Source organism: Notolepis coatsorum, assembly GCF_963971535.1.
Source record: "Notolepis coatsorum genome assembly, chromosome: 15".
Taxonomy (NCBI): Eukaryota; Metazoa; Chordata; class Actinopteri; order Aulopiformes; family Paralepididae; genus Notolepis; species Notolepis coatsorum.
Genome location: NC_140179.1, coordinates 7258386 through 7268046, shown reverse-complemented (window position 1 = coordinate 7268046; position 9661 = coordinate 7258386).

The window sequence follows — 9661 nt, the reverse complement described above, 5'->3', positions numbered from 1 at the left end:
GACACCATGCAAGATGCCAACCTACTTATCGAGAGCAGTTGGGGGTTATGTGTCTAGCTCAAAGACACTTCGACACACTGCCCAGGACGAGTTGGAATCTAACCAGGAACCTTCTGATTACCAGACGACTGCTCTCCCTCCTGAACCACTGTTTATGCAGGTAGTTATATCACTGTAATGATGTGTTTCTATGTAAATCAAGATCCGTGGTCTGAGGTATTAAGAATAGAAATCGGAATACTAATATTGAAATTAATATCCGAATGATTAGGAGACAATTCCTGAAGTTCAATAAGTTTGTTTATTATACTATGGATTAGGGCTGAACGATTAATTATAATATGGATTAGGGCTGAACGATTAATACATTTTAAATCGAAATCGCGATTTGAAATTACGCGATTAGCAAATCGCAAAGCCTGCTATTTGGGATACGTTATACAGCGAGTCTGATTCAAGGTATTTTCTTGCTTGTCAGTCATGCTTACCAATCAGAAGTGCTGTGCTCTCATTGCTCACCAATCAGAAGTAGCCCAAGGTAGCTATACGCCCAACAACAACAGCCCGTGAAACGTGTGTGAAGACGTTACAGCTAGGGATGCACGATATTGATTTTTTGACCCCGATATCGATACCGATAACTTTATGCTCCTCAAGCCGATAACCGATATCTATAACCGATATTTATTGTATTATAATTTTTTTTTTAAATGTATATATATATATATATATATATTTTTTTAATCACATTTTTATTTTTATTTTTTTTAGTATTTATAAGCTCAGACGTCATCGGTACTGCTATCGGTACTCGAGAAATTATGGAGTTTTTTTTTGAGGAATTTAAACGTCGCAAACTAATCTTGTTGGCCGTTTTCTATCTCTCCTCCCTCGGTCTCTCTCTGCCTGCGCGAGTCGGCTGTGCTCTTACACACACTCACACACACTCACTCACTCACTCAGACAGCTCTGCTCTCGACAGCACCCGTGTGTGCGTGTGTGTGTGTGTGTGTGTGTGTGTGTGTGTGAGTGAGTGTGTGTAAGAGCACAGCCGGCTCGCGCAGGCAGAGAGAGACCGAGGGAGGAGAGATAGAAAACGGCCAACAAGATTAGTTTGCGACGTTTAAATTCCTCAAAAAAAGTCTGGGTCTATTTTACTAAAGTCGATGCTGACAACGCTCGTTGCCACAAGTGCAACAAGACATTTGCCAATGTATAAGCGCTGGTACTTGTCAATGTGGCTGGCGGGGAGCAGCTAACGTTATAGCTCCGAGTAGAATAATGGCAGACAATCCGGAGGTAAATAAACGAACGAGAGCTTCTGATTGGTGGTAAGAAGAGGTGGGTGCAAGCGGAGGGACGTAATTGGCAGATCGACTGTCTGTCTCCGAATGTAACGTGACTACGTCACAGCCAAGAAAGGGAGCGCTGGATTTGTGTAAAACTCCCTGTTCCTAAACCACACGCTGTCAGTCATACCACAGTACTGGCAAAACGGGAGGAGGCTATAATAAAAACAAGCGCCCTTCATCCAAATCCACCCACAACGGATTTCTTTTAACCAAAAAATTTATTATATATTATCGGAGCTATTAATAACGTTATCGGGATGACGTCATAATTGCTGATATCGGCCCGATCATTATCGTGCATCCCTAGTTACAGCAGGGCTCCAGAGTGTGCCTATTTGGTCGTATTTTCTATGTGCAGTGAAAACTCCAATGCGTCTAACAAGCTTTGCATTCTCGTCATTCCTGATGCCCACGTCGGGGGAAAATAACATTAGCCGCAGCGCTAATTAAGCTAAGCTTGCTAACCCTGCTCAGACAGAAAACAGCGGAGTTTCAATAGTAGGGAATAGAGATGGGCGTGAGTAATCGATTACTCGCGGCTATGCGAATACTCGCAGCTATGAGAACTTGAACCAGCTTGTGAGGATTCATTGTAGCCAGCTAGCGTTGATGTTATTCAATGCTATCAACATTAGCTAACCAACTAACGTTAATGCCATTCAGAATGTATAACATAGCTACAACATACAATAACGTTAATACAATTACATGCATCATTGTTTACAATGAACGGGTGGGGCTAGTGACCGAAAGGACTGGACACGGGGACAAGTTAAACATCAATTAATTTAATACAACGGGTAGTTTCGATCTGCAAAGTCTAAAACACCGGAAAATACATTTATTTTGTACAGTAATTCACAATCACTCGAGTATAGCATGCAATCAATATCTGGGCCCTCATTCACCAACGTGACTTACGCACAGATATGTGCTTAAGCTGTGCGTACGACCATTTCTAAGCAAAGAGTGGGATTCATCAATTTCAACTTGAACTTGACTTCGTGCTTATGTGTACGCACAGCTCTGAGCATGCTTAGCTGACGCCCAGTGGTAGAATATCGTTACTACGGCACAAGCGCTCCTCAGTACATGCATTCGTTTCAACGCGGAAATAAAGACACTGGCGCGTGTTCTGTATGACCCCCGTAATTCATTATAGTTCATTGTGAAATAGCGATATTAGTGTAATTATTGTCAAACCCTAAATAGCATGTGGAATAGGTCTTTCTCTCCGAATTAATGCAGGTTTATATATATAGCGTTATCGGGTGCACTGACTGCGCTCGCAGGAACTGTTTTCAGAGATAGCATCAGATAGGGATGAATGAATGAATGAGGGGCAGTCTAATTGCAGAGAGAACATAATATTAACTAGAGTCCACTACCCGAGACACCTCCTTCATTTGTACCGCAATTTGGAGCTATGAGCTTAAAAGCTTTTCCGTGCTTATTTGAGAAGGTCCAGCTGCAGAGCCGGAGAGACAGACAGCAGAGAGACAGACAGACAGACAGACACTGTTCCACAGTGTGTGTGTGTGTGACCACTAGTCTCCTAGTAGAGACCCCCCCCCTCTGGACCACCTCCTAGTAGAGACAAGTTTTCTGAAATGTATGTTTATATATGCAAATGAGGCACTTCCCCATTAAATATGTGGACATTTATGGATGCAATAAGGCAAAATGAAGTAAAATGAACAACTAAATGTGTGTCATTGACGTTTTATTGTCACTAGTTTCATAGAAGACATGTTTAGGAAGCAAAATATAACAATCTCAATCAACAAAAAAAGTATATTTGCCTATTCACCTGCAGTGTCTCGCCTTAATCCTCATCTTCGTCTTCTTCCTAGAGAAGTCTCTACTAGGAGGTGGTCCAGAGGGGGGGGGGGGAGGGGGCTGAGTCTCTACTATTAGACTAGTAGTCACACGCACGCACGCACGCACGCATATGCTAAACTTCGTTTTAAATTCCTTAATTCACTTTTGTTTATTTCATAAAGATTTTCCCGACATAATGCTACCTGCCCCGACCAGATCCGTGACTCTGTTGCGATACAGATTAATTATCTACTCAGAAAGCTTATAAAACGATTTAATATGCTAAACTTTGTTTTTAAATTCTTGAATTCACTTTTGTTTATTTCATAAGGATTTTCCCGACATAATGCTACCTGCCCCGACCAGATCCGTGACTCTGTTGCGATACAGATTAATTATCTACTCAGAATAGTATTATAAAGTGGCTATCTTTTATGCTGTAGATCACTGCTGGTATGTGCGTGCAGAACCTTTATTTCAGCGGCGACTGTAGTATTTATTTGACGTTACTGTACAATATATGTGTATTAAAAGACGGAGCTGTCTTTTATTGTATTATAATAATTATTAATATTAAAAATAAATGAAGAAAGGCATTCTTATTCCAGCATGCATTAATGACACTAACGGGCAACGGCAAAACAGTGGTTAATGGTCTTTATTAGTGTTTGCGGTGTCCAGGCAGCAATGGTCTTTTAGGAAGTTAATAGATATAATATCCGACAGTGTACAACACCCTCGGCTTAGTCCACTTTTCCACATTTCATGGGGGTGGTCCATTACCGTATATGGTTAATCGGGGCGGTTCTGGTATGCAAATACGTGAAAGTGTGCACGAGCCTCGGCGCAGGGCCAAGGTGATATTTATCATGACAGGTGTGCGTAGAACCTGCGTACGCACGTGTGGTAAATCCCGTTTATTTTGTGCGTGCACTCATTCTAAATTCTGTGCTTAAGTGGGGAAATAGAACATTTTCCACGTCACGTTGATGAATGAGGGCCCTGAATTTTTCTTACAAATGCCCATCCCTAGCAGAGCATGTGAGCGGAGCGGCGCGGACGAGAAATCCGCTCTTCGCTCTAGACGGCTTGTTCTGCTCCGCTAATCGATCATGTTGATCCCGCCGCTCAGCGCTCCGCCCCGCTCACCTTCATTTACGAATCAAGCGCTCCCCGCTCTACATCGCTCCACAGCTCGCTCTGCAGATTTTTTTTCTTTTTGGAGCATGATGTAAATTAGCTTGATTTGACCAAACTACAACAGTCTACACCCCCTGGGCCCCTTAACAATTGTTTGTATTGAGCCGTATTGTAATTGTACCCATTCTGCAATGTTAAATAACGTAATATCCATTCAACTAGCTCTACTAAGCAATGGTAGCTAGCCTAGCCACAATGCTATGGTAGCTGCCATTCACGTTACATTCACACCTAAGGGAGACTGCAACTCGAAACTGGCCCCTGTAAATGTCCGAACACAACCCCCGCCACCCCCCCCCCCCCCCCCCCACTCCTACCCCCCCCCCCCCCAACCACCTCCAATGTACAGTCCCACCCCCACCTACCCAATCCAATGTACAGTTTCTACGCCTAATGTATATACTCTTTTCTTTCTGGACTCTTTTTGTATCACAAATACAGTACTGTAATTGCAAATCTGGTATGTCATAAATGTATAGATGTAGCAGTACTGTCTATCTGTATGTCATGTATGTCATATATGTTACGATGAATTGGAAATGGGGGACCCTGGTGGAAACAAGACGAAAGTCTTTCTCTGGTCTGCATCCCCTTAACAATTGTATGTATTGAGCTGTACTGCACTGTACCCATTCTGCAATCTGTTAATAAAGTTTTCATTCATTCATTCATTCATTCATTCATGTAAGCTAACAACAACAACAATTGCGGAATATACTTTGGTCTAGCAGGATGTGAGTGACGGGTCACCCTTCTCATTGGTCGCTGCCATTCACGTTAGCATGTAAGCTAACAACAACAACAATGGCGGAATATACTTTGGTCTAGCAGGATGTGAGTGACGGTTCACCCTTCTCATTGGTTGAAAATGGCCTTCATGTTTGTACATCGCCACCTGTTGCTTTGGCATTGTACTACATGTATATTACATCAGTGTTAAACCACTGTGAGCGGAGCGGATTGGAGCGGAGGAGAACTCTCGCTCCGGAAGTCGCGCCGACCCAAATATGATAATAAACATTTTACTTCATTAGCTGAAATATTCTACAATCATTAAGTCTACTATAAGCCATTCTTCCTTTATCTGTCTGTGTGTGTGTGTGTGTGTGTGCAAATTGAATCGCAATCTGTCCGAAAAATCGCTATTAGATATTTCCCCAAAATTGAGCAGAGGATAGAAGAGACCGTAACACGGTAATGTTTTATATCTCACAGACAAAGAGAGTCATATTACTTGATACATATTTAACATGTAAATTCTGACATGTAAGTTCTCATGATGCATATACTGTGTCTCGTCTATGTCCATATTAGTCCATAAGGTACATCTCCCATTGCTGTTTATATATCATAGGCCTTATAGTGTCAGAAGCAGATACTGAGCAGAGACAGGAGTCCATTTATGGCTATAGAGTGACTGAGAACATAGTGTACAGAATATGTTCATGTAAGGATGTGTGAATAATTTTTCCTCCTTACAATCACATTGTAGGAGTCATACGGCAGGTCCATATCATATAAACATCAGTTAGTAGCTATTCTCTATATTTACTAACTGCAATTACATTTTCTATCTATATTTACAAACAGGTAACATGACTATTCTTTATATTTACTAACTGAGGTAAAATCTGACTAGTCTCTATATTTACCTAACTGAAGTTAAATCTGACTATTCTCTATATTTACTAACTGAAGTTAAATCTGACTATTCTCTATATTTACTAACTGAAGTTAAATCTGACTATTCTCTAGTATATATAGAGGTTGAGTAGTTTCCTGTGATATATCACATTCACACTCCAAGTGAGTTAGATTATCTTCACAACCGCAAATATACCCTACCTGCAGTATTTTAGCCTATTATCACCCTCAGTACCTGCAGTCTTTTAGCCTGGTATCACCCTCCGTACCTGCAGTATTTTAGCCTGTTATCACCCTCAGTACCTTCAGTATTTTAGCCTGGTATCACCCTCCGTACCTGCAGTATTTTAGCCTGTTATCACCCTCAGTACCTTCAGTATTTTAGCCTGGTATCACCCTCAGTACCTGCAGTATTTTAGCCTGGTATCACCATCAGTACCTGCAGTATTTTAGCCTGGTATCACCCTCAGTACCTGCAGTATTTTAGCCTGGTATCACCCTCAGTACCTGCAGTATTTTAGCCTGGTATCACCTCAGTACCGGCATCAGTATCTGTGTATCCACATCAGTATGCATGGGACTTATGAATCAGAGATTTGAACCTATAATGTACTGAATCCTCTAAACATGCACTCTTTAACTCTTCACAGTGTGAAAGTGCGGTGAAGACTGAAGCTTCACTTAAAGAGGAAGGGTTGGAACATGAAGATCTGCAACGTGAACAATCCATGGATCTAGACTCCACCTCAAAACTAGCAGCGGCGTCTGCCTCCTCTGACATAGAGGTGTTTGACTCTTTCAACGGATTCCTAAAGGCGAAGAACATCAATTATGCACACTGTGCCATTTTTTCTGCCCCAGAGGAGGAGGACAGCGACATTCAGACCGCGGATCAGAACCCGAGGCCACAGATGACACCTTCATGTGAAGTTGAGTCTGACCCTGAATGTGATGGGGACCTAAGTACCTCTGAAACTGAACACAGTTCTGATTACTCAACATCTTGATTAATTTCCAAAAAGCTTCCGAAGATCTCCCTCCAAGTCAGATTGTAAGGATGAAGAAGGCGAGGACATGTCAGACGTAGCCTATCGCAGAGTCCTCCTTTACCCGAGTCTGACTCTGAGAGCAGGGGAGGAAATTAGGCCATTTTACTCGCCAAATGCGAGTATTTTTTATGTTTGGCGAGTGATTCATGAAGACCACTAGCCACACTGGCGAGTAAAGAAAACTAAACGAAAAAGGATCGGTTCATATTGCGATACTCTTATTTTGAAAATCCGGCGAGTCGTATCCGCCCAGTAGTGTGAAACGCTGTGTAGCTCTGTACAGCAGAGCAGGGCTACAGAGCGCCTATTTTGCGACCCGATATGAGTCTGTGCAGTTTTTTTCCCGCAACGGGTCAAATGCATCTTAACATGCTTTGCATCGTCGCCATTCCTTTATGCCCATGTCGCGTTAAATACCTAAATTAACATTACGTTAGCTGCTTACGCTAACTAAGCTAAGCAGCTAACCCTGAGAGAGAACAGGAGAGGGGACTGGGGAAGGAGGAGGAGGGGGGGGCAGACTCCCTTTCTGTGTGGGGACTGGGGGAGGGGCAATGTGTGTGTGTGTTTGAAAATACCAGATAAAGTCAGGAGTGTTATATTGATAGTATTTACTGAGGATAGACAGATAATGTTGATATGTATTCATGATCATCATGCAACATAAAACAATTGTAGGAACAGTTTGGGAGAGGAAGGGGGAAAATTAACACTCACCATGCCCCGCTCAATCCAGTATTTAGTCCAGTCCATTCCAACATCTCTTGTCCAGCCCAACCCAGTCCAGTGCAACCCAGCACAGCCCAACCCAGCCTAACCCAGTCCAGCCCAGCATATTTCACTGCCCAACCCAGTCCAGTGCAACCCAGCACAGCCCAACCCAGTCCAGCCCAGCATCTTTCACTGCCCAACCCAGTCCAATCTAGACGAGCCCAACTTTCCCTCTCCAGCCCAGCATCTTTCACTGCCCAGTTCAGCCCAACCCAGTCCAGAATAGTTCCCTCTTTCATGTTAATATGTTTTATGCTAATATTGTGAAGAGTAGAGACACTGTTATTAATGTTTTATGCTAATAAATATTTTAAAGAGTAGAGACAGTGTGATTATTACTGTGATTGAAAATCTATTTAGACAAAGACATACAAAGAAGTAATTATCACAATTAGAGATTTATTTTTGGCTGGTAAAAAAAACCATCTACTCGCCAGTTGACTGGTAAGCCAAAAAGTTAGTTTCCTCCCCTGTCTGAGAGTGATGATGGCGATTTTGCAAAGAATGTACGCAAGTGCGAAGAGAGGAGACTTCCAACCACAACCGAAAGCAAGGACACTTCTGATGAGTCCGATTGTATGACAAACGGACAATCTGCTGAATCCAAAACGTCCATTCAGCGCAGGTCACCAACTTCAAGTGGCAAACGCATGGCGACTTCTGAATCTGACTCAGAACCTGAGCAGTACAGTGAGAACACACATAGGCTGAAGAGGAAACTGACTTACACTGCACCAGATGGAGTTCTTCTAGAAAACGTTTCTCAGAGTTCAGAAAAGGCACATCATCCTCCAGAGAAGGCTTGGCCTCTTCAAGAGAAGGCCCCTCCACTTCCAGACTTGCTCCCATCACCTCAAGGTATTCTTTTCAGCGACTGTTCCACCCGGTACGGTACCGGACCGCAGATGACATCACGTCATAAATCAATCTGTCTCTAGACTGTATGACATAATGTTGAGTTTTTTTTTCTTGAAATGTATCCAAGAGTAAACATCCTAACCATGTCACAACAGCAGTCATAGTGAATATTTTCAGCAATACGTTTGTTTAACAATAGGTTAAAGTGTTATTAGTGAGATTTTAGTTTTTGAAATGTGATAATATTTTCACGGAGGTCAGCCATTTTGAATCGCCGAGTGATGATGCTTTGTAGTCATATGAGCACAGGGCATCCAGAGCTCTCAATGAGCGTTGAAATTTCGAAAAACTACAGTACCCAGGAAATGACTTGTGTATGAATTTTTTTTTTATTTCTTGGGATACTATATCACAAAACTGAACGTTATTGGCATATATTGGAGCGCAGTTAGTGTGTACCTTCCGTGAACATTTAGCAACAATCCGCGCTGAACGGATTCAAAATGGCGGACCTGTCGCAAAAATAAAAAGCTGACTGTATTTACAGTAGATTTCATTCTCGGTTCTTCATGCACACCTGGTGATACTAAATCCAAATTGAACTCTGCCATTTGGAAAGAGTAGATTTGGCCCGATCCATAGATGTGCAAGTTGGCTATAATAAGGTAATTTATAGGCCTCATATTCTATATTCTATAATAATATTTCAAATAGCATGGGTCCGGATGGCAGAATTCAGTACTGTATCTTCAAAACCTTCTGTTTAATCATCTTCCCTTTATTAATTTCCTTAGATATTTTGTGTATGTACTTCCCCTGGAAGCTGCCTCCGAACGGACCAAACCTTTCCCGAATCCTGTCGGCAAACAAGCTAGAACGTCCCGGTCATGTAGTAAATTCTTCAGGCAAAGCCGTTGCAGTGGCTTAAACGAGGAAATATTGTGCACTTCACACGTTTCTATAATT